The sequence below is a fragment of the Xenopus tropicalis genome, chromosome 4 (genome assembly GCF_000004195.4).
Source record: "Xenopus tropicalis strain Nigerian chromosome 4, UCB_Xtro_10.0, whole genome shotgun sequence".
Lineage (NCBI taxonomy): Eukaryota > Metazoa > Chordata > Amphibia > Anura > Pipidae > Xenopus > Xenopus tropicalis.
In genome coordinates, this window is record NC_030680.2 from 54,814,468 (window position 1) to 54,841,907 (window position 27,440).

Consider the following 27,440-nt stretch of genomic DNA (forward strand, 5'->3'; position numbering starts at 1 on the left):
ATGAACCTAAGGAAGCACAAACATTGCTATCATTCTGGAAGGAAATACTGTATGTCATACCATTTGCAGAAGTGCACTAGACAGACTATATGCAATAATTTAAGTTCTTACATTTTGAAGTGCACTAAGGATGCTTCTGCTCAAATTCATTGCAAATCGTGTAAAGTACAAACATTATCACCTACTTTATTTTCATGAGGCAGAACTGGCAGCCATTTTGTTTTATTACCTTAATGAATCAGTTTCATAGAACTACACACTGCGGCCGCATAAGGAGTATTTGCTTGCAATTATTTTAGTGTAGCTTTGAATGTGCATATGCCATGTATTTTATTTTGCATTCCTCCCAATAATATTTTATTTATCTGTGTTTTGTTTTAAAGAATGCTCTTTTTCTACAGTAACTGGATTGCACACAAAGCAGCACATTTATTAAGATACTTTATTGGTGATTGGTTCATCATAGCACCAAAGCTCAACTTGACCCCTGTAAGCTATCTGGGCAGAAGAATCAGTCACAATCATGGTTTGGTGATTAACTGTTATATTCTCATTATAGGGAGATCTATTTTTGCTGAATGGAATATAAGGATTACTTTGCCAGGTCCAAGGTTTGTCACACATGAGAAGGTTTCCTCATTGTATTCACATATAGTTGGAGGGTTTTGAATTTACAGTTTTAAAAAGTGGAAAACATAAATAGATATCACAAAAGGTCTAAACAGATGTCACAAAAGGAAGCCCATAGCTAACCTCACATTTTGCTAAACATTTAAATCATTTGTTTATGCTAACTTCCTATTGTTCTCACTTCAGAGTGCCAATTGAGATGCTAATATACTTTAGATATTAGTTGGGAAAAAATGTTATTTTAACCCATTTATCCATGGCAAAATTATGTTTTCATTGTTCAAGTTAACCCCCTTTTTAATACAAGACAGGACTTTACTGCTTTAGTAGCCACTAACTAACAATGTTTAGACTTGCAAAGCCAGTTTCCCTTAAAAGTCCCCAGATCCTTATTAATTAAGTAGGCCCTAACACAATACCATGTAGTGTCTAAACTAGCATTTATGTTATTTCTACCAAAGTGCATAACTTTGCATTTACAAACACTGAACCTCATACTGCCCAGTTCTTCAAATTAGTCTAATCACTCTATAAAGCGTCAACATCCTGCATGAAACTTATAGTTTTGCACAACTTGGTATCATCAGCAAAAATACAGACAATGCCAACAATACCAACCTGAAGGTCATTAATAAAAAAATTAAAAAGCAAATGACCAAGGCACTCTACTAACCCAACTAACACTAGTCCAATTAGGAAATGTTCCATTCACCACCACTCTTTGGAATCTATCCTTCAGCCAGTTTTCTATCCAAGTACATATATAATGTTCCAGGCAATAAATCTTAATGCAATCAGTAAACTTCTGTGTGGTACTATATCAAATGCTTTACAAAATATAAGTAGCTCACATATACTGCAACCTCAATGTTCAGGCTTCTTCTCATCTTCTCATAGAGGTTAATTCCCTTTGTCTGGAAAGATCTATTGTGTGTAAAACCATGCTGTCACAAAAACAATGTATTATGATTTGAAATGTATCTTAACTCTTTTTACCCCCTCCAAACAGGGGTGCTGCTTCCATGACGCAAAGACCTTGCCTTAGGCAACAGCACCCCACAGATTACCAGTTTACCAACCAACGTGCCGAATTTCACTTTTCTAGTGGAGAAAATAAAATTGCACTCTCTGCACTAGTGATGCGACCTGCTCCGAAGCTCTGAAAGGTAAGCCCAGGGCACGACATCAGAAAAGCCAAGTCAGCTAAGCCTTGGGTGCAGTATCAACCCTGCCACCTAAAGCTTTCTTACCATGGAATTCAAGATTTAAGTATATTTTCAAAAACAGGTAATATCTTAACTATATTTTTTTTAATGTGAACTACTGTAAATTCATTTACTTTGCTTGTGCATATTGTATGGTACATATTTTAAAAGCATGCAAAGCAAAGCAAAGACACTGCTTATATTGTTTGCTTACGTAATTGTCTTTTATTGCCTAGAATTATGTTCATTAGTTTCTAATAAACAAGATCCACAAATACCCTTTAAAATATATTCTTATATAAATATATATATTTATATATATAGTACTTTGTGATGCACCATTCAGCACTGACTTTATGATGGAACTATGACTTTTTCCATGCTTGTACATATTAAAAAAGTAATGTACTTCTTCTTTGTAAAATATGATGACATTAAAAGGCACTACTTAGTTCTGTATATTGGTTCATATTATGGCACCTCATGGCTAAAAAGATAATAATCTTTTTTCATTATTACCCATATAACAAAAATTGCAAAGGGAGTTTACTAGATCTTTTAAACCTGTTTTCAACATAAACCACTAAAGGATGCTTATTTTGAAAATGCTATTAACTGAATGTCAAGAATAAAGAGTGAGATCTCTTCCAATCCAGCATATGGCCTCCAATATGGGCTGATGCAGGTCAGCAGCTGATTTTTTTGAGCAGCTCAGTTTAATATGGATGTTGATCAATCAAAACAGTCATAAAGGCCCAAACTGAATGACAATATACAGTAGTGTATGTTGCTTGTTTAAGTGGAAAAGAAAAATGTTCGATATGTGAATATTTGATTCAAGCCCTTTAGCTCGACTCATGTAGCTCTTATGTGTACAACCTCATGTTAATGAATATGACCTAAAAAATTCATTCATGGTTGTCCTTTGGCCTACAAACCTGATTTCTCAAAGTAATCAATTGTTTGAAAGGACTATCTATCAGTGGCATAGATCTGTTACATACATAGTTAATGTATGTCAAATTCAACATTTCCTTACGTGTGACACTTTTGTCCCTGTAGTTACACAGTGCAATTCACACATATATTTAGTTGTTTAAAAAAGTAGCTTGTTAAAGAGTTTTTATGCATAGTATGAGGACTTTTTTGATTTTAATACTGGTTTGGTTAATTTTGTTTGTTTATCTTTTCATTTCCTTTTTTTAAGGGTTGTGATAGGCAATTTAATAAAAGCAGATAAATCGACAAAAAGGTAAGTACATGAGAGGGTCACATTCCCAGTTATATAAGATTCCTGGCATATTGTCAATGTCAAGAGGCCTACTGAAACAGGTAGGGAGGGATTTAAATAGAAAAGGAAGAATCAAGGACATAGTAAATGGAAAATAGTCTTCTAATTCTAGAAGTAACTAAATCTAATTCATTCATTATATAGGTATAGGACATATTATCTTGAATGTTAGGGACCTGGATTTCTCCAAATGCTTCCTCTTATTTGGATTACCCTACCTTAAAGCGTTTGTCCACCTTTGAGTTAATTTTTAGTATGATGAAGAGAGTAAGATTCGGAAACAATTTTCAATTTTCCTAATAGTCCAACAAAAGGTAAATACTGGTACAGCAGAGCTTATGCATGCAGGAAGACCCCTGTGTATTTAATATTTAATTTAAGGTGTAATGCAACGTGCCCCCAAAAAGGCAGCGAGTTAAAAAGCCCTATTAGGAGCCCATGACAACAAGTAAGATTATTCTAATAAGAGAATAATATTCTAAACATCGTATTAAAACAACTAGATGACCCCCGAGAAGTTTAATCTCTCTAAGAAGAGGACGTTTCAATTTCTCAATATTATAATAATTATTAGACAATGGATTACAAAATATTGCAAGTTAAAATTACATTTTGTTATGAGTTTCTTTGGAACATTGCTGAAAGTAGACTAATATTAAGATTCTAACATATAAATGAGTGCTTTGCTCTTGCATTAAAAAGGAACAACAAAAAAAACCCATTTTACTATATGATAGATTCCATTTAACAAGTCTGTTATGCGAGAATAGTTTTCAGTATAGAGTGTGTATACCAATTTGAATATGATTACATTGAATTGGTTTTGTCTATGGGTCAGACAATATTTTATACAAAACTAAAAAGTGATTGCCTTCTTTCTGTGAGATGTGACCATCAAATAAATAGGCTTCTTCCTATTTTCTCGAAAGTATGTGGTATTTTAAGCTCCCCAGGAAATACAGAATACACAATTGTTGTCATACTGTGCAGCAAGATTGCCCGATGATTTGCTTAGATCACTTTGCGGTACATTTGTTACATGTCTCAGTTCAGACTGGCTCTTTTTGAGAAAACCAAGCGATATGGATAGTTTTAAAGCAGGGTCCTTGTTCATATTAAAGTAAATCTGATTCACATATTGTAATTCCTTACTGTGAATATAGACTGTCCAGAAGTGGTGTTTTTAAATATACATATTGTGTACAATAGGTAGGAGATGCATATATTCTTATTGTATACTTATAACAGCAATAACCTTCAACCAATTGCAACTGTGGATAATAAATTTTTAATATACATCTCAATTATTTAAATGGTAATCAGAGGCAGATATTTCAAATAACTTCAGACACATTTACCATGGGTAAATGGAACATATAGAAAGTGGTTAGGAATGACGGCACAGGAATGAAAGGAAGGTATGCCTAAAAGGAAAATAAGGCCTGCCAATAAATAGTATTTTTATTTTTATTTTATGTCAGAATTCAAAAAAATGCTGGCATATCTTATGCAGCCCAAAAAGCCTTATATGTGAATATTTTTGTCTATTTGTGGATGGACTTCCATATATTTGTGTCTATTTCATACTTCATTTTCAAAGTATTTTCAATACTTCATTAATTTCATTGCTACAGTTTGCTGTGTGCTGTTCCACTATTTTCTTTTATTCTTCCAGTTTTCCCCTAGTCCAGTTCAAAAGGGGGCATGCGCAGTAGGGATGTAGCGAACCTCAAAAAAAAAGTTCGCGAACCTGTTCGCGAACTTCCGCCGAAAATTGCGAATATTCACGAACTTTGCGAACCCCATAGACTTCAATGGGATGGCGAACTTTAAAACCTAGAAAAGCCATTTCTGGCCAGAAAACTGATTTTAAAGTTGTTTAAAGGGTGCCAGGACCTGGACAGTGGCATGCAGGAGGGGGATCAAGCAAATATTTCTCTGAAAAATTGACACACGCTGTTTTTCGAAATGATCGGTAATTTTGCGACTTTTTCGTAATTTCCGGCGCTTTCGTAAAGTTATCGTAAGTTTTGCGACTTTTTCGGAGCATTCGTAACGTTATCGTAAGTTTTGCGACTTTTTCGGAGCATTCGTAACGTTATCGTAAGTTTTGCGACTTTTTCGGAGCAGTCGTAACGTTATTGTAAGTTTTGCGACTTTTTCGGAGCATTCGTAACGTTATCGTAAGTTTTGCGATTTTTTCGGTGCCGGCGAACCCAAATTGCGAACATCACGAAAAGTTCGCGAATTTGAGGACTTGTGAACACCCGATGTTCGCGCGAATTAGTTCGCCGGCGAACAGTTCGCTACATCTCTAATGCGCAGGACAGAACTCTCAGAAAAATGTATTTATTGTACATGTGCTTGCCCTAAAGGGACAGCTGGAAGACAGAAAGAAGTTGGTGGTAGTGCGGTGCAGAGGCTGTTTTTTTAAAGAAGAGAAGTGCCAATCTGGAGTAGCAATAAGTGTCTAGAATCACCGGGGAGTGCTTAACAACTTGTCACCCCCCCACTGAGTGTTAGTACTCCCCAGTTTAAGTGTAAACTCCTGCATCCCTATGTTGAAGGCATAAACCACACTAAAACTTTTTGTTTTATGTGAAGGGTATTATTACCATCACAAATATCTTGTATCTGTGACTAATCTTTAGTAAATAGAGTCACCTTTCTGCTTTTCTCTTCTGCTTTCTGTGCCATTCAATAGTGAAATCCTTAACTGATGTAAAAGTAGTACATCATATATCTATATATTTCAATGATTAAAGATCTAATCTTGGCAACCTTTCTGTCATGATTTGTAACTGAGATTCAACTCAGACCAAAGTAGCCCAAAATCATATCTGAAATTTTTTCTTACATGAATAAAGAAATTTGAGGCTTAACTAACAGTTGAATGAGATAAGAAAGCTTGGCAAGGCCAAAAACAATGTCGCAAAAATCAGTGATTTCATAAAAACTTGCTGGACCTAATTGGGAGCACATAAATATAAAATATAGGTTAATAAAAGAGGACCATCCATTTTAAACCAGGTACAGGTATGGAACCTATTATCTATAATACTCAGGACCTGAGGTTTTCCAGACAAGGGGCTTTTCCTTAATTTGAATCTTACCTTAAGGGGCAGAGTTATCAAAATTTGAGATTAGAGCCCCCACAGTAAAATTCACCCACTTTCCATTAATTCCTATTTGATTTTTAGAAGCATATTTATCATATGGTGAACTCTAACGTTCACCCATTGATAAATACACTTCCAAATATCCCATAGGAATGAATACAAAATGGGTTGCTACTGCGGTGAGTGCTAATCTGCCCCTTAATCTTCTAAAAAATAATTTAAACATGAGTTAAACCCAATAGGATTGTTTTGCCTCCAATAAGCATGAATTATTTTGGGATCAAGTACAAGGTGCTGTTTTATTTTTAAAGAAAAAAAATGAAATAATTAAAAAAAATAATTACTTGATTAAAACTATGGGAGATGGCCTTTCCGTAATTGGTAGTTATCTGAATAATGAAATTCTAGATATGGACCCCATACCTGTACTTTTTTAGTACAGCTGAGAACTTAAATTCAGAGGGGTTGTTGGCAGTTCTTATTGGCTAATCATTGACAGGATTAAAATAAAAATAAGAAACAGAGTAAAAAAATGACAACTCATAAGGTGATGACAGACTGCATAACAAATAACATATTCCTAATTCTATGTTCTAATATCAGGCCACCTTGGCATTTAATAAGGGATAAGTTGCCTGCAGTCTTTTGTCTTTCACTAATAAATCCGTATAAGAAACAGTAGGGGGTACTTTACCCCATATATAATATGGTCTAAACACAATGATTAAATCTAACCTGGGAATGAAATTCAATAAGTTCCAATGAAAAATAAACGCAATGGGTTACTAGTTCAGTATAGCTCTCCACAATAATATGTTACAATTTTAGCTGTAGTCAAAATGTTCTGCCACTTTCTTGATTAAATTGTTGATTGCAGAATCATAACCCATTTTATCAGCTGATTCTGTTCAAAATATTAATAAAAAATTGCTATTTTAGTGTTTCTCTGCTAGTGGTGTTCTCTGGCCACAGCATGAAGTTGATTGCTGATAACAAGCCAATGGAGGTGGTCCTCTTTAATCTGGAAAAACATGAGAAAAATCTGGTTTATTACAAATGTAAATGATACTCCTCTACCAGTTCAAGTGTTGTAGCTGATATTCAGTCCCCATCCCTCCCTCTGATCTCTTGCTAAATATAATATACTGGCCTTCAGTTTCATTTAAGAAAAAGTCAGAAGAAAAGCTAAAGTAGAACACTCTCGGCACTGGGAAGTTTAAGTTCAACTCTTTCATACCTCTATGACCTTTAAAATCTGCCAGCTGTGTAAGATGTAAGGATTTAGTCTCAGTGAAGCAACTGATGTTCTTCTTACAACTATAAAGCAAAACATATAGTTTGTACTCTACAGTCTGTTCATAATCCTCTTTATAATAAAGTACTGCAGAGATACCACTTACATCTTTGTTAGTCTGTCTCTGCAAATGTCTGATATGAGAGCACAACCCTCACAAAACATAGTGTGGGCTTGTGCAAATGTTTGGCAATGTCTAAACTCATAATGGCAATAGTTTCAAATGTGGATACAATGATATATTAAGAAGAATACTTTCTACATATGAGTTTGAAATTGTAGGTTTGGACATGCCAACAGGAATGCACAAATTCCAGTCTAAGAATTGATGATGCAACTAAAGTCATTACTATTGACACAGCCACAGGTGCATACATGAACATTTTGTGAATGACATCAATGCATGTTCCAATTTGGTTCCCAAACTAGTTATTTGCACTTTTGCATGCATCCTTAAAGAAGCTCTTTTGTGTCTTCCACCCTGCTTATCTCTGCTATTAGGGACCACAACTACATTTGTGGATTTAAATGAGCCCTGATCTTTATTTGTAAAGGTATTTTCCCTTTTTATATATGAAAACATGTTTATATGAAAAAATAATATGTAACTATGAAATGCAATCTTATGTTTCTCTATATCTTTCTTTTAGAATGCAAGCTTCCTCCCCCTATTGTGCCTTAACAATATGCATTTTCACATTCTGCTCATCTACTCTGGTGACAGGTGAACCTATGTATTGGCAAACTGTTATATTTTGTGTTTGTATTCCTTTACTCTGTAAATCATTGTGAGAGATAATGGCACTATATAAATAACAATAAAAAATATAATATATTAAAAAAATAACAAGTATTTACTTGTAGTTACTAAAGTGCTACTACCTGCCTCAATGAATGGGTAGTACCACAATATGCCCTGTACAGGTCCAAGGTTACCCATAGCTATTCTCTATGATCCAAAGAAGCTTTATGTGGATAGAAGGCAATTCTAGAATTCTGTTGCACTAAATGTATATAGATTTAATAAAATAGGTTAACAATCAAAATGCCTCCTTATGATCCTCCCCTTTGCTAAATAGCATGGATCCTTATGGTCACACAGAGGAGTATTAATTGACTATTCTTAGCTTTCTGCTTATTAGTTCAGAGATTTCTTACCTACATGAGTAAAGTTATCTGATTTCCATTTTATTCCTCAAGGTAGCAGTAGTTTTATTTCCAAGAAAATGTGATTGTGTTTTAAACAATATTGTTGAAAAACTTGTTGGTTCAAGCACTAATTAACTTCTATTATGACTTTGAAATTGAACTGACATAGTCTCTGATAATCTCCTGAGTATTTCTGATGCTATGTTGAAGAAATAGAGGAATGCATTTGCTTTTTCCATTCTACAGAACAGAAGCAAACTCAATCCAAAAGAAATAAACAGAAGCTAATCCTACATTTATCTCCCTGGCTTTGCTACTTTTTGCTTTTGTTGCCTGTGATCACCACTAATGCATTGTGAGCAGACAGGAAATTAAAACGTTTTTATTTCACAAAAGTTCAACTGAAAGTATTAACAAAAATATATTGCCTTAATTAATTTAAAACAAGTCATATCATTATGATGTCACAATATGTTTTTACTTGTTTAGCTTCAGCCTTGTTTTCCTCGTTTTATGTTTTGTATTTAGCATTGAATTACACAAGTATTGACTTAGTATATTTGGCTGAACTGCTTCTGACAGTGCTGTGCGAGTGCTCTGTAATTATTAACGATCCACAAATTCAAAAGGAAATACAGTGAACCATCACATTATAATTTAAAAGAGAGGGACTCTCAAGACCTATTGTGGAATCTCAATTCCACCAAACCCTGTAAGGCTCATTTAACATGGTTAATCATCCTTTAATTATTTTGGTCATCCACACTTTTCTATTGTTGCATTTCAGGCACAACAATTATTTGTTGAACTTTTACTTAAAGGAGAAGGAAAGGCTAAGTCACTTGGGGGTGCCAAAATGTTAGGCTTAAATCGCTTACCTTGTACCCCAGGCTGGTGCCCCTGTTAGGAGGGAACAGCACCAGCCCGGGGTAGCAGCGAGTGCTTCCTTCTTCCACGTTGGCGCGCTGCGCATGCACATTAGAGTGAAAAGCCAAACTTTAACAAGAAAGTCGGCTTTTCACTCTAATGTGTATGCGCCGGCCAAGGGAATATGCTGCAGAAGAAATGCGGAATAAAGAAGCACTCACTACAGGTACCCTGGGCTGGTGCAGTTTTCTCCTAACAGGGGCACCAGCCCGGGGTAAAAGGTAAGCGATTTAAGTCACTTGGGGGTGCCTAACATTTTGGCACCCCAAGTGACTTAGCCTTTCCTTCTTCTTTAATGTATACTTATGTCTTGCATATTCCACAAGGATGATTGCGTACAATCCATGAAAGGCATTTACTTCTATGCATTAAAACCCATGGCCCATGGAATCATTTAAGTTGCTGCACACAATGTCCTAGCTGCATTATTATTCAGAATTTCTTTTTTGAATTTGCTTTTTTAATTTTTTCCTCATTGCTATATGTTATAATGAACCTACAAAAAGACTCTTCTCATGTTTTAGAAACAACAGTTGATTTATTTTTATACTGCTTTTTTAATCACATGACTCCTATAATGCTCAATGCCTGTGATCTCTAACTCCCTTAAAAGTTTTGTCTGATATGATAGGACTGTCCCACTCCAAAGAAGACTTTCTTGTGTTCCAGCCTCCTCAAAAGCCTTCCCTTTAACTGTGCCACATATTTGGAGAAAAATGTCCTCAATGAAAGCAAAAATATGTGGAGAGCAAAAAAAAGTAGACAAAGTTCAATTACAAAGTAACTTATCTTTGGCACATCACTTCAAATGGGTGCTTACTCTTCCTGGGCTGCTTCCAAACCAAACAATCCAATGGAAACTTATACAAGTTGTGTCCTGAAAGCTTGTGCCACTTTTTTTCTGCAATAAATGTGATAAAGACATTTGCCGACATACGACAGCGTGCTTCTTCCCCACATAGGTTTCCACTGGCAAAGTCCAATCCTCAAGGGATTCGTCTTTGATTTTTTTTTAACTGGAAACACACAGCATTGACAAACAAAAAAAAACACTAGGACATTAACTTTTATTCTTTCTCAGGGAACACTGTGGGATTTTAAATGTGAAGTAATTTACTTTATATTCACATTCCTTTCTTTTTTTGTTTTTTAAAATACCATATTACCATAATGACTCTTAAATCATCTACTCCATGGACACTATTGTGGCTATGCTTTAGGCTTCTTAGCTTTATCCTCATTTAACCTATCACAAAGGGGTTGCCCTGTTTCTTCCATGTAAATTCTGCAATTTGGCATTTCACATATATGATCATATACCCAATATTTGAGTAACTTTTAGTGAGGGTGTACTGAATTGTATGCAGTAGTCATTGTCATGCCAGGGCAGTGACATTTCCATGACCAGTCAACAGACTAATCCCAATAGGGTTTTTAATGCTTTATTGACAGAACAAGAGAATATTGCAGAATTCAACACTACAACTTGCAGGTAAAGTCCCATCAATAGCCACAGGGCAGCATCAGCAAGCACTTCCACACACAAAGAGCTAGTCCAGTCAAATACAGGAGGCCCAGTTATTGGCCCACTCCACAGAACAGACCAAGCAAGGTGGGCACAGTGACGTGACTGTCTCTGTGGCTGGGCACAGATACTGACCTTCAATCAGTTGCACTTGTCAGACTTCCATAAGTCTCTGTGTGGCATGGGACCAAAGCCAACAGTGCCTCTCAATCTTCCAGCAACAATTCCTCCCACTTCCTTTACCTATGAAAGGCTTATAATTCCTTACTGTGGTGTTGGCCCTGCCCTCACTGGGATTAAATTGTTATGGGCAACTCCACAATCATGTTCACAGGCATATATGTCTCTTTCTAAGTAGCCACCTAAGGAACTGCACACCAATATTTGTTTTATGGTTGTAATCTGTCTGTATGCATAATAGGCTTAATATTATTTTAGTATAAGGGCATCAAAGTCCTAAAGGGGTGTTTTTATGACCAGCAGGGGACTGCTATATTTTCAGAGTTTGCAGAAAATGTAGAATGTTAGATTTGGCTTACAGTTGTTTTTTAATTTGATTGGTCATTGTTTTTTAGGTTCTATCTGTAATACCTGAATAAAATGTTGTTTTTTTTATAGTGTTTTTAAATTAAACCTGTCATGTCTATGGTAAGTGTGTAGTCCCATGGCTTGGAGGTAAATAGACGTGAATAGGGTGTTGAGAAAGTTGATCTCCCTTTGTGAATGGCTTCAATTATTCTGGGATAAAAATATTGGATTTTCGACTTTGCGGTCAGCCTATTTAGTCATTCAGTTTGTTGTCCATTTTTCATCCATGTTGTGGAGATAAATCCCTGCTTGAAATCTGCCTCCATTGCAAGTCGATTTGCCAAAAGGTAATTGTGGGTTAGGCTAAAGAGTATGAGTTCTGTAAGTTCTGAAGGTACATTCTGCTTTTACAAAGACAAATCTTATGCTGCAATGTCATCACTGGGTAATGTTGATATATAGGGATTAGTGGGTAAAATAGTTCATGAGTGTATCTGGTGATATGCAGCATCTTTGTAAAGGAGAACTCTGGTGTCCTGAGTGTAACTGACTGTTGTTTCCAACCAAAGTTTTCAAAATATTTTGCACCCAGCCTGAACCATTGTCTCAAGGTGTGCCCTTATCCTGCAAGTGAAAAAAATACCTGTTTATTTAGTCATTAAATGGTATTACGTGAAACTGATGACTTTTCTTTGGTGTTAAATCTTTGTTCGACTAATCCCATTAGACAAAAAATATAGTCCTCAGCTACCTTACTGTTTCACACATATTGGATATCATCAATACATTGAACAAAAAGCCCTACAGGTCTAAAAAAAAAAAAAAAAAAGGGAGGTGTAACAATGGAAATGAAACATAGCAAACAAAAGAATAATTGGCAAATGAAGTGACAGAGTATAAATAAATTATAGATACTGGTAGTTACAGACTATGTGAATGTCTTTTTTCCTACGTAATGAAATGTAGGTCTGTACCTTGGCAAAACAGGGTACATTAGTAGCAAGACTTTATCTCTACTGACAAAATCAAAGTCAGAATTAAAATTTGCAACTGGAAGCATTTCAATGGATGATTCAACTGAGCTTCTCTGTACTGTGCATCTTAAAGAATTTCTTTGTGAAATAAAGAGTATAGTACTGTATTCCTAAAGATTTTCAGCAATGAAGAATTGTCACATAGCGATGTGGCCATTGTTATATTTTAACTGTTAAATCCAGTTTTTCCTTCCACTGAGCTCTGTGCTGGGGGTCCCTATTTAAATGCAGATTGGGGCTATTCATGTGTAAACTAAACAGAATTTGAACCTGCCAAATGGAATAATTTTGGGCCTAGGCCATATTTTTTGCTACCGGCTGTATTGTTTATTCACGCATACATTATAATTGAAATGCATAAAACTTGCAAATTATTTATAGTAAAACACATTTAACATTCAGAATTGATGTTGCAGCACTTGGGAAGTCCAGCTTTATACTTTCTATTCTTTTGTAAAGGATAAAGGTATAAAAGGGTCAGCTTTTTGCAGCTTCTCCCATGTTGTCTCGCTAAATTTTTAGGATAAGGGGCAGAAGGTAATGCCTATTATATGAGAATACTTGCGTTATTCTTCTCTTCTTCATTAATAGCAATCTATGTTATGATAAATGTTAAATACTAAAATCTAGAGACAGTGTCAAACAAGTTTTATATTAAGGACTTTTGCTATTGGGGCGAATGTTTAAGTTCCTTTCCTGGAATAGAAGAATAAATGGGGGCTAATGAGCTGAATGATTGCCCTATGCTGTTTGAGGCTTGGAAAAAAAGAAATTGCACCGTATCAAGTGATTTTGAATTTTATGGCATATAAATTGTCTAGCTGAAATTGAGAAGATTTTAAAGTGACTTTTACATGTTGGACACTAACCAGGATTTGTTATACCTATTAATATTTTTCCAGTAGTCAGCCCATCTTTATCTTTGTACTGGCAAATTAGGTAGAAAATATGACCTTACTACTGGGTACACATACAGTAAACATATGTGAACATGGTCACAAATGTTTTGGTCTAGTGATTATACATGTGCACTGATATGACTACAAGCAATTTCTTTGTATATTGCATGCACAAATGATTCTTTTCTGTGCATATTTTAGTAGTTGCATGTGTAGTAAGTGGATGGGAAGTAAATACTAAATATGAGTGTGCATACTAAATCCACAATCTGGTGCCATTACTAATCATAGCTTGCTTATTTGGAGTCAAACATATGGGTTCCTTTGGCAAACTTTTCAAATTTATCTGAATCACTTTAGGAGATATTCAGTTATATACAAATATTAACTGACTAAAGGTCAAGATTGTGATCGTGAGAAATCTCATGCTAAAAAAGCATTTCTATGGCAGATTTATTTATTGTTTCTTGCAGTCTTTTCTTATTTTTTGCTAATGTTTTCTTTCATGAATAACTTTCAAGCTCAGAGGTTCTGAGATCAATTCTATCAAATGGGGCCCACCTGAATTTCTTTTGTGAAATAATGAATAGATTTATTTGAGAATTCTTGAGCTGGGTTAGTAATTTAATTCAACAGAAGCTTGTAGAAATGTTGTGCTACTTGAGAAATTTTTTTTCAAACATCCTATCACTTGAGAAAATTGAGGCAAGAAATTGAATGTGAGAAATAAACATTTTAGCAAAAAATGCAAGAAACTGTTTTGTGATTTCTCACACAGGAGATGAAATCTGCCCTATAGATGCTTCATACTGAATACCAACAAAAGCAAAAAAAACCCTGATAATCTGCATAATTTCTTAATGTTATTTGTTTGACTATAGTGCCATGTAATTAATATATATTATATATGTGAATGAAACTGAATTATAGAAGAGGAATGGCAAGGTATCATATTAATATTTATATCTTGTTTGGAAATAGCAAGAATAAAAGCCTTTTTTTAAGAGAAAGTTGCTTATAGCACAACTTTAACGTGACCCAGACATACAGGCAAGCATCTGTTGATAAATTACATTTTAAGAACCAGTGTGAGGATGGCAAGGGAAAAATCATTGGAAAGTTATTAGAGTAGATGGATTTATTGTCGATGAATGCAATAGATTTTGTGAGTTAAAAGTGCAGTTGGTATTTCAGAGCTTTCAACAGTGAGTTGATGGCAGCCATTGATTAATGCTGCAAACAGGTCATAAGGAAGTTATCTCAGTGAATCGGAACCAGTCAGTGCAAACAAAAAAATAGAAGGGCCAGCTGTGAATCTTGAAGTGATTGTAAACACGTGATAATGTACAAATTAAAAGCCAAGCCATTTATCAATTAGCTTCTAAATTATAACAAGTCTATTGTGATCGTTCATGGACCAAGTTTAAAGTCAACAGCTAAATCAGGAGGGAGAATTTCAGATGAAGGATGTATTAGATTTTGTTTGTATCCATAATGAATTAATATAGATTAATTTGCATTCCCAATGGATGCCACTAATTGCATCATTTTATTTTAGATACTCTTTCAGTTGATTAGTTCCCAAGACACAAACATCTTACCATTACTATTAACACATTTGCATATTGGAGATCTGTTTGAACCACGGCTATGAGAGAAAACTAGTAATGAACACTACCACCTTACTGGTTTTTGGGAAGAATTACATGCAAAGTAGGCACAAAAACATCTGCAAACTTGTGCTCCATTTCAGTTCACACTGACCCATTTTTTCCTGTAATATAATTATTACATTTCCCTATTAATCTTCTGTTAACTATCCTTGAAAAAAAGCCTCTATGGTCATGGCATCATCAATCATAGTGAAAATATGGACATTAATGACAATTATTATTTAAGTGTGTAAGATAATCATTATGTGTGCAAATTGTTGTACAGACTTTTCATACCTATGGTGTGCTTAATTTACCAACCAGATTTAAAATTGGAAACTCGCACATAGAGACTCGTTGTAGCACACTGGGGGGATCACATGGAATGGTTTAACTTGATTTACAATTTTCTATTGAAAACCAAGTTTATTATGCAATAGTATAAAACCCATTTCCATAGTCTCAGTGAAATTCTCTCCATGACTCCTGTCCTGTAAGATGAGATCTGCCCTGTCTAGTGTTAAAAAGTCATGCTTCATCTTAAAATTGTTTTATTTGTTTCAAAAATTAAACCTTTGAAATATTTAACAGGTTTGGGTCCATATTTCTCCTAGTTTAAAAATATTTTGACATATACCTTTTACAGTTTATCTTGACTTGAAACTTGTTTGATATTTAGTATGTATCCCTGTCCATTAATGAACATGCTTTAATGGCACAGAACCCATTCAATTTACTGATATGTCAACTGGAGATAGTAGAAGCTGGTATTTAGGAATTGTGAAGAGCCAATTTGGGAACAATGCAATAAGCTATAGTAAACTTGGGGATATAGAGAGAGTGCTGTGTTACCTGAAATGGAGAGGTTGGACTATATACAGATGCAGCCAGCAAGTTTTCACATTTTGTCTCACCATGTCCAGACACCATTTTTTGAGTGTTAATCCTGCCTGTAGATGGTGATAAAGTGCAAAGACTTGCCACCAAAACACAACAGAAAATGCCATAGACCATGTGCTGCTTGGTGGTGAATTTTGGTATTTTTTTTCACCTGTGTTAACTCGCAGAGACATAATGCAACAACATCTGGTGACAGGGACACCTACTATAACTTCAAGAAGGTATTCGCCTATTGCTCTATTTACAGCTGAATTTTTCACAAAACAGGGCACATTTGTAAACCAATTTACTAAAGATCATTTTTCAGTGAACTGACACTTGGGGGCTGATTTACTAACCCACGAATCCGACCCGAATTGGAAAAGTTCCGACTTGAAAACGAACATTTTGCGACTTTTTCGTATGTTTTGCGATTTTTTCGGATTCTGTACGAATTTTTCGTTACCAATACGATTTTTGCGTAAAAACGCGAGTTTTTCGTATCCATTACGAAAGTTGCGTAAAAAGTTGCGCATTTTTCGTAGCGTTAAAACTTACGCGAAAAGTTGCGCATTTTTCGCGTAAGTTTTAACGCTACGCAAAATGCGCAACTTTTTACGCAACTTTCGTAATGGATAGGAAAACTCGCGTTTTTACGCAAAAATCGTATTGGTAACGAAAAATTCGTAAAGAATCCGAAAAAATCGCAAAACATACGAAAAAATCGCAAAGTACCGATCATTACGAAAAAAACGCAATCGGACTCCATTCGACCCGTTCGTGGGTAAGTAAATCAGCCCCTAGGAATACCTTGGAAACCTGCTTTTTTTATAACCCTCTTGGCCACTATTACTGCAACTCAATCCAATAAAATACAGTTAACTCCCAACAAGCAGCAGTAGCTTGCCTCTCAATTTCTGGATTAAAATCTCACTCTAAAACCTACACACCTTGAAGAGATATACATGCTACAGTATCTAGGTTCTTTCACTCACAATGTCTCTCTGTCTCTCTTTCTATATATATACATATATATATATATATACTAATAGTATATATAAAGGCTCTTATAGGTACTCAACAGACATTATATGCCATTTGTGCCACACACTGTATTAGTATGCAAATGATAAGGAAAAGGTCACATATAGTGGATGGTAAAGTAAATAGAAGGCTTCATTTCTGATTTGTAGGTACTATTTACAAGCATTGCTATGCTCTATGGACACTATTTTCAAGTGTTTAGCTGTGGGAAAAAGATCTTAACAAATACAACGTTAATTTCTGCTCCCCTTGTTTTAACATCCATTATGCTTACTAAAAATAACAATTAAAACGAAGAAGACATAGAAATCTTAAACTCATCCATATAATGAAAAATGAATCATACTATATGCTGTGTAGGAAGGCATAATTCAAAATTTGAACAGCAATAGAAACATAGCTAATGAGATAGCTGCAATGATGTAAATAAACATATAAAAACCTTAATTAAGCATTCCTTAATATCTTAACATTCTGAAGAACTCTCTGGATTTTAATGTATTCAGACCATCTGTCTTAGGCAGTCGACAGGTAAACAATAATGCTGTAGGTTACTCACTATCAAATCCCAGTCATCAAAACAGCTTGTCATGTCTAACTCTTATTCAGCTGGCTTAGGAAGATGCAAGACATAATATTTAAGTAAATATGCTTCAACATGTATTGTTTTGATAGTTATCTGGCAATGGGGGAAAGAATACTATTTTAGTAATGGGTTGATGATGGCCATTCAACATGAGCATAATGTGTTTGAGGTTGAATTATGTCATTTTGCTTAGCAAGTTTAGCTCAGAGTACTTCAGTAAATACAGGATAATCTTATCTAAATTTCCTCCAGATGTCAAGTTGAAAAGTTAGAGACAAAGCAAAATCATAGAAAATTGTTTTAAAATTAGCTCATCAAAACAGAAGCAAAACATGTAACAAACACATCAGTTGCTGTTGTTTAAAACAGATGTTCATTTGTTGTATATGTAATGTCACTATAGATTCTCTAAACATAATAGGGAACACTCCTGTGGCCTTAAGATTATTATGAAATTCATCCAGAACAATAATAATATGCATTTTAATAACATTGATTTTAGCCAGTTGTGATTTTATTCATCCTGAAATGCATGTATTTAATATTTCCATGTATGTCAATATGAGCCAGGTGTATGAATCTTACCTTTTCAAAATTTCTTAAACCAATTAGTATCACCAAATATAGAATTCACAGAACCCAGAGAAAAAGACGATTTTGCTAGCTTGGTAGAGTCTATGCTTTAATTTTTTTGATATATGCTTTTTTGATCCCTATTTTTCTTGAATAGCAACCTTAGAACTAGAGCTGAGTGCCACCAAATATAAAATATATGGATTTTACATAAAAGACTATTTTTGTTTACATAGATAGACTTGCAATTGTGTCTGAATGTGTGCCAAGTGCAGTGCCAAGTGAAGTGCCCCCTGTAAACCCCAATGATGCTGGAATTCTGAAGAAAAAAAAACTGCATTGTGGAAGAAAACATAATGATTACACTCAAACTCAAAATGGCACTTTGTTGACTGCATTTACAGACATAAATTACCCCTAAAGTTGATCAAACCCATCTGAGAAGTCACCAACAGAGCAGATCTTTTCCAGGTATCATGAGGGGCTGAAGTGGCATATTAAATCTGCCCATTTATGGCCATTTTAAGTTTTGGGATGGCTTTTTGATCCATGCAATGGTTATTAGACATCATAACAGTTAATGATGTCTACATTGTGAGCTTTTTAAGAACCAAATTACACTATATAAATGATGTGCTACTGTTATGGTTCAGCAGCTATTCTACCTATAAATATTATGTGCTGAGAGCCACCATGTGGATATTATGATTAAAATATAAAGCAAATGTCCCCTAATTTGAAATCTGAAAAACTTGAGGGACTAACAAGATTCCAGACAAAGACCAAGTCTCCTCTATCTCAGATGCACAACCTTTCCATCCATATTCTGCCCCTTTTAGATAATCTTGATCAGTGCTGTCCAACTGGCGGCTCTCTGTGACGCCCCCCACCTGTCTGGCTGCTTTGATGACTTACCTTTGTGTAAGCTTTAAATCAGTACTGAGATTAACTGGCCCCCTGCATTGCTCACACCTCAGATTCGGGCTGTAATCCCCCTGTATTGTTTAAACATGTAATCCCCTGTGTTGTTCATGCCTTTTAATCCCTGCATTGTTCACCCCCTGCAGGGTTCACACCTCAGGCTCAGACTGTAATCACCCACATTGTTCATCTGCTCACACCTCTGCAGTAGAAACCCACAAATAAACCCTGCACACTAGAAAAAGAACATAAACTGAGGAGGTACTGCAATTAAAAAGTTTTGTAGGAGCAGTGCCAGCATTGTGTCACTGTATGCTGCCTGTGTGTGCCATACTCTGCTGAGTATGCAGAGTATGGCACACACAGGCAACATAGGGCAGGCAGAGTATGGCACACACAGGCAGCATAGGGCAGGCAGAGTATGGCACACACAGGCAGCATAGGGCAGGCAGAGTATGGCACACACACACAGGCAGGGTAGGGCAGGCAGAGTATGGCAAACACAGGCAGGGTAGGGCAGGGAGAGTATGGCAGGTTTTTGCTGTACTATTAATATGGGTGTGGTCATGCGGCAACATGGGTGTGGTTTCAAGTGGGTGTGGTTTAAAAAGGGGAGTGATCAAAACTGGCTTCCATAATCGGCCCTCCACCATGTAGGCTGGAAAAATTCTGGCCCTCGGTACCACAGAAGTTGGACAGCACTGAGCTAGATAATCAGGGCCCATGTATCACGAGTTTTTTTTTAAAAAAGGTAAGATTAAAAAGAATAAATTGTGTACAAATGTATATGTCATTGCCAAACACACAGGGTAAAAAGTTGTGTAGAGTTAGTCAAACAGTGTTCTAGTGGCTTTCATTACACTGCTTCCAGTAGACCCAGTTATCCTCTCCTGAATTATACAGTTTTGAAACTGTGCATGGATTTACACAATGCAGAATGGTGTTAATGATGAGAGCTGTAGACACTACTTTTTTACAAACAAGTTATAAGTATAAGATGCTCAGGTGTATTATTAATAATTATTGCATCCACTGCAAGTGTGTATACACATCAGGTTTAATCTTTTTCCTGGTATTATTACAAACCAAATATGCAATAAGGAGGCTGATTAGGCTAATGCCCAATACAAAATTTGTAAATCAAAAATGTTATAACATGTTAATATGCCAGTAAATTAATGAAACTAGAAATTAATCAAAATACCCAAAGTCAATGTTGACCCGGGTGTACACGAGACCCCGCGTTTAAAGCTCAAACAACCAACCATTGTCGATAGGTGGTCCACCTAGCTTGAAAGAGCAATTAACCATGCAGGAATATAGACAGTTTCAATCACACGCTGAAACCATTAGCCAATGTTAATTAAAACATAATTTTATTCATTCGTCTAAAACAATACACCTGACACGTTTTGTGCGCATGCGCACTTAATCATAGGTAATAATTATGTACGCACAGAACGCGCCAGGCGTATGAATATAATTATACATTTTTTAATTGACATTGGCTAATGGTTTGTGATTGAAGCTGGTATTATCACAGCCTTATCAAATTCACAACTTTTTGGTTGTGTGTGTATCAAATTCACAACTTTTTGTGTGTATTTTGGTACTATGTACATTGACTGGCCAGAATCACCGATTTATCCTAAGGGCAATGACAAACTAGGCAATTAGATGATAAGTTGCCCGTGACAGTTCATACGGTGGAGAAAAATACACAGAAGATTAGTTGCCGTGGTAGAGGAGACTAATCGCCTAGTGTGTCATTGCCCTAAGAGTTTCACTATTCTGTATTTTTTTGCTTCTAGCATTTAAACTCTTTTAACAATTAAATTGTTAAAATCATTAGGTGTAATTTTACAGAGCTCTGATTTATTTTTTATCTTTACTTGGTTGGTAAAACCATGAGAGGTAGCAGTAAAGAATAAAAAAACTGCAAAATAAAGAAAGAGAAAAATGCAGATACCTAGGACAAAACATATATGTAATTGACAAGACAGCTTGCTTTCAGATGGTCTATAAGTAATAAGTTAACTAAAAAAAAACCTATTTGCTGAGAAACTGTTAGCCCTTTTCATATCTGTGTAATTGTAGTCCTGATGGATTATACACCCGTATGGAGAACAAATGTGTGTTGTCCCAAAGTTTGAACTTTTTTGGTTTCCCTTTAGGATTAGTTACTTTCTTCAGATGGAAAAATGAACTTATTCCATCAGTACAGAAACCCCAGAGTGCAAATGTAATTTCCAACCTCTAAATCAGAGACTTCATAAACTCACCTGTTCCTATCCGTCATATCTGCTGGAATGGTTTCTACCAAAAGCATTAATAAAAATGACATATGACATATTTTCTCAAGTGGAAAACTGGAATTGTTTTATAACCTTAGCTTTGTTAATTCATATATTTCAGTTTCTTTTTTTTATTTATTTTTAGATCAAAGAAAAAATCATATTTCGCACAGTTGCAGATAAAATCCAATCTCATGTGGTCCCTTATACTGAATTCATAAAAGTCAGGAAGGATGGCTATATCGAAATAAACTGTGATGCAGTACTGCTCATTGAGAAGAAAATATTTACACTGTCGTGTCAATTGATGAAGGATGGCTTACAAAATAATGGATTTTGCCCACATAGATATGAACTACTGTACACTGGGAAGAAATAAAATAGCTATGAATGAGATCTTGAAGGAAACAACGGTCTTGGAGCAGTGAACACAAGTAAATAATTCAAAAATATAAAAGTCCATCTCTTCCTTTTACTGGTTTGCTTTTTGTCATAAATGCCCCCCCAAATAAATTCACATTATAATTATTTGTTAATCCTATTTAGGCTAAAATAGTAGCTCCCACTATTGATTTAGAACTAGTATGCATCAGGGATAGAAACTCATAATCACCAATTAGCATGCAATGTTTACTGGTTAGTCTGATTGGTGGCTATGAGATACTAGACCTTGTGCAAATGTTATCAATTTTACATTACCACAGTTTTTTTATGGCAGGCTTTTCCCAAAAAAAAGGGGTCATTCAATTTCATACTGGTATTCTGAATCCCTAGCAAACCTATACTTTGAAAGCGCCTTAGCCAACATTAAGGCCACTCAATCCAGAAATGTCAAATACAGGTATGAGACCAACTATCCAGTGCTCAGGACCTGGGTTTTCCAGATAAGTGGTCTTTCGGTAATTTGAACCTTCATACCTTGTCTACTAAAAGCATTTACATTAATTAAACCTAATAGAATTGTTTTGTCTCCAATAAGGATTAATTATATCTTAGCTGGGATCAAATACAAGGTACTGTTTTATTATTACAGAGAAAAGGGAAAACATTTTTAAATAATTATGGATTAAAATGGAGTCTATGGGAGATGGCCTCCTGTAATTCAGAGCTTCCTGGATAACAGGTTTTAAGAAACTGAGAAATTAGACAAATGAGTTACTCAATCCAGTGAACCTCAATCCCCAGCTGCTCCAAGTCCAATATAGTCCCAGAAACTGAAATATGAACATACACCAATTCTGTTACATTGGACTAATTTAGAACAAGTAACTTTATCCAGAGGGGGTAAGCTGCCTAGGGAATCAAATAAAGCTAAATAAAAGTGATGTGTGCACCCTATTCATTTGGTGCAACTGATTGACGTAGGGCACTGACATCCCTGCATCAAGAGGCACAGCAAGGGTCAGTTTGGAATGGAAGGTAGAAAGGACTGAGTGACAGTGAGCACGGCTATAGGGAATTACAAGAACTGCATTTTGAGGCAAGTACATTTAATAAAAGTGGTTTTACACTTATCTGACTGCGAGGAAAGTGTGTAAATACAGTACATAAGCACTTAGGTTCATTGCACTCAAGATGTCTGAATAAATCTTGTAGATTAAATTGCTTCTTATGATTAGTGATGAGTGAATCTGTCCAGTTTCACATCTGCAAAAAATTTGCGAATCTTCCAAAAGATTCGCGAGACAGCAAAAAATTTGCAGAATGGTGAAAATGTTGCCAGTCAAAACCAATTTTTTGATGTGCGCCAAGCTTTTCTGCGGTGAATTTTGTCACCCGTTTTGGCAAAACATGGAAATTTGAATCCATGCCTGTTCAAAATTTCCACCCATCACTACTTATGAGTAATTGTATTTTTGGTGTGTATTTACATTCAGGTTTTAACAATATCCTAAGGTTTTAAAAATTAACAATTTTTGCACAGTTGCAACTGCTGAAATATTTGATGAATACCATGAAGTATATTGTATAACTAGGCTGTATAGCTTCAGTTTAGTGTTGAATTAGTGTTGAATCATGGACACTCAAATGTTAATTCATCACGTGCTGTTCACAAAAGGTGTGTGGGTTGTTTACTAATTATGACATAGCACGTGAGGAAGGGGTTTTTCCCCAAAAGCCTTCATTTTCTCCCCTTTAATAAATGATGTAGGGTGATAGCCCACAAACATTTGTTAGTTCATTGTAAAGACACAGTTTTAATGGTTCTAAAGGGTGATGATGCATTTAAATATGTTATGGATTTAAGGCATTGTAAGTACTTTAAAGAGAAACCTTCCTGTTATTTAAAAAAAAATCTATAAAACTATACTGTAATTCTTTTTTACAAATACCTTTTATTTTTTCCTTTATAGTTTTTGAGATATAAATCATTTACTAGTGTCCTTCCTCAACCTTACATTTTTGTGATGCCATTTGTACTGGTTGGACTATGCCATAAAGGTACCAGCAAACACAGCAAGTAATTAGAAAAGGGCAATGCCATTTACTGCACATACACCTGTAGTAGTAGTAGTACACCTGTATTAATACTTCAGATTGGGCTGGGTAGAAAAATAATAAAAAAGGTTAACAGTATGCGCAATGTTGTTTTTACCTGGTCTATAGTAACCTTGGCAACCAATCAAACGTTTGCTTTCAGGTGACCAATAAATTTAAATTGCTGTTGTGGTTGCTAGACCTGTTTTCAACTGTAATTGCCAACACTTTCAGTATTGGCAGTGGTGGTAGAGGTGGGAAATGTTTCAAATATCATCAAGTTTCAAAATATCTAGTACCTTTTGGTCTAGACTAGGTATTGCCATTGGTGCGGTTTTGCTCATCCCATGAAGCTGAATGTGCATATAATGGCATTCATAGTACCACTGCATGCATGTCTTCTCTATCCAGATATCAAAAGTATCATAAACTTAAAACAAGTCAAAAGAGGAAAGAAAGCACACAGGAACACGTATTACATTAATATAAGATTTACAGCACAACTGTACATATATAGACAACCGTATGCAAAGCAACAATCAAATTAAGTAAGGTTAATCAGTTAAAATGCAAGGTCAGAGAATGTCATTGGATTTTTAAACCACAGTTCCAAACATTGTAAAAGGAAAAGGGAAAACTGAGATTTCCATCTGGAAAGCCATTGACTGAATGGAATTTATTATATCGTTATTTATACAATACACAACAGGATATTTAAGATTAATAAATGTATTGTTTAGTTAAGCATACCGTGCATGTCGTACTTATTTATTTGAACATTACTGTGACAGATGTAAGTTGGCAAAAAATATTTATAGTTAACACAAGAATGTCCTTGTTAGACATAAGCTAAGGGCATTGGCTCATAAGTAAACCCGAAGCCTGTCAGTTCGTTTTCTCATCAGGAAATACCAGCTCTTAGCAGACAGCTGAACAGCACTTTTAGTTTAAGCAAAGGGCACGGTTACAAAACACAGGCATCCCTTAATGGGCTGTGTTTGGCAATGTCAGTGTGATTATTTCACAGGTCTAAGAGAGAAGAGGGCTGGTTCAAAGCAATCCGCAGTTTAACAGAAGAAAGTATACCCCAAATGTTTGCAAAATTGCTCTTGGATTATATATGTTAAATGTAATATGCACATATTATCAAACTGGGGTAAGGTTAAAGAGAACATTTCTCATATACATATTTAAAGTACCAGAATAGAGTAATAAGAATAAAACAAAGCCCATGTATCCTGTCAATTATGATTTAATTTGCAGATCCACAGTGTTTTTGGTGGTTCTGCTTCTCTTATGCTCATTTAATACATTTTAATTTCTGAATCTAAATCAATTAAAGTTCAATTAAAGCTTAATTCAAAGTTTCAAAGATTTTTGTTTAAGCACTCTTATCGACAGGCAAAGAATATTGGTTTTATGTCCATGGACTACTTGGTCTGGTTTTATTATTAACATATAAGACAGTAATGAAGTGTAACTCTTACCCTTTTAGCAGCTATGCCACCCATCTCTGGCGATCTACATACTGAAATTTAGGCCCATTTCATTTGAAGCATATACTATTTTTGCTAAGTGAATAGTTTCACGTCACTGAGCACTATAGGTAGGGGTCCATTATCCGGAAACCCATTATTCAGAAAGCTCCAAATTACAAGAAAACCATTTCCCATAGACTCCATTTTGGTCAAAATTCAAATCTTTTAAAAATGATTTCCTTTTTCTCTGTAATAATAAAACAGTACCTTGTACTTGATCCCAACTAAGATTGAATTCATCCTAACTGGAGGCAAAACAATCCTATTGGGTTTATTTAATGTTTAAATGATATTTTAGTAGGCTGAAGGTATGAAGATCCAAATAACAGAGAAAGCCCTTATCTGGAAAACTCCAGGCCCTACGCATTGTGGGTAAAGGTGCCAATACCTGCTTTAAATACTCAATTACTATGCACCCAAAATATGTCTGCTACACATGGGACAATCCTAAGCATCAATGTTTGCATTGCCACAAATTTAGATATGGCTCACTTATCCCTCCTACTAGAAGGTAAAGACCACCTGACCTGGAATCTTAAGGAAAATGGGAACACTCCTGCAATCAGAGAAGTGGAAAAAATATACTCAGAGAAGTGGAAAAAATATACTCCAAAAAGGAAAGCCCCAATACAGGTCTCAAGTGACTTACATTGCATTGAAACGAATGCCATAACTTTATTTTACCACAACTAGCACTTGTAACAGAAGACTACACATTCATGAAGTGCTAAATGGTTTTCTCTCAAACTTTTGAAGATCATTGCTATTCAGAACTGTTATTGGCTCCTGCAGCAATTGGAAAAACCATTACTGATGGATTCATTTCATCACAGAGATGCAAATCACACATCAGTGATTAGTGAAGGTTCGATGATCCCTTTCTGGCACCTGCATATGCATAAATCCATGTTGGTGGCAAACCAGTCCTAATGGGTTTTTTAATGATTTCCTCCCATATATAACAAAAGGCAATAGGTTGCCCAAGGACGGCTGTCCTTGACAGCCATTAAAATGGTTTTAAACAGATGACTAGTAAATTCCAACTGTAACAAATTCTGTACCTTTTACTGCATTACCCTCTAAATGTTTTTTGAAATCTTAAGAAATATAGGTTTCTTAAAGCATCACAGATAATAATTTTTATATTTGTATATAGAGTCCTTATCTGCACTCCTTTTCATGCAAATTTTAATGGGGCCTTGGTTTCCTGGATGTCTTTCTGGGTATCACCATTAACCAGAATACAGGAAAGTAGGAACAGCACTCACATACAACTTCCGGATTAACAAATGGTTGGTCCCCCCAAAACTCTGAATTCATGACAAAAGTTGTTTAATAAAAGGCAAAGCCGTTGAAGATTACAGTGAGTACTGTTCCTTGTATTCTGGTTAATTTTTTATAGACAATGCTATCAATATAGGCTACTCCCAGAGGCACTATTTATTTAACCATAATAATCACAAAAGAGCAATAGCTCCATTCTATTCAAGTCTGGACATAAACGTGTTCCTAATAACCAATTGCTGCTAGTGGAAGTAAGTTGAGTGCCTCTCTGATAGCTGAACAAATAGCTATAGAAATGATGTTGAATGGTTACAGATTTAGTCACACACCAAAATATAATAAGTTCAGTTTATAACCAGCTGTCTCTAAAGCCCTCAATGGCTAGCTTGCTCACAATACTAATTATATTGTGTTATGTAGGAATCCACAGCTTTTTGACATTTTATCCCATGAGGCTAGGGAAAAAAGATATTTTACCAAGTATGCAAAATCCTATTTCAGGTTTGTCAGTGCAGAATAGGACAAGATTAAAGTCAATGCAGCTACATGACATATTATACCAGTTATCCCTAAGCTTCGACTTCATTAAT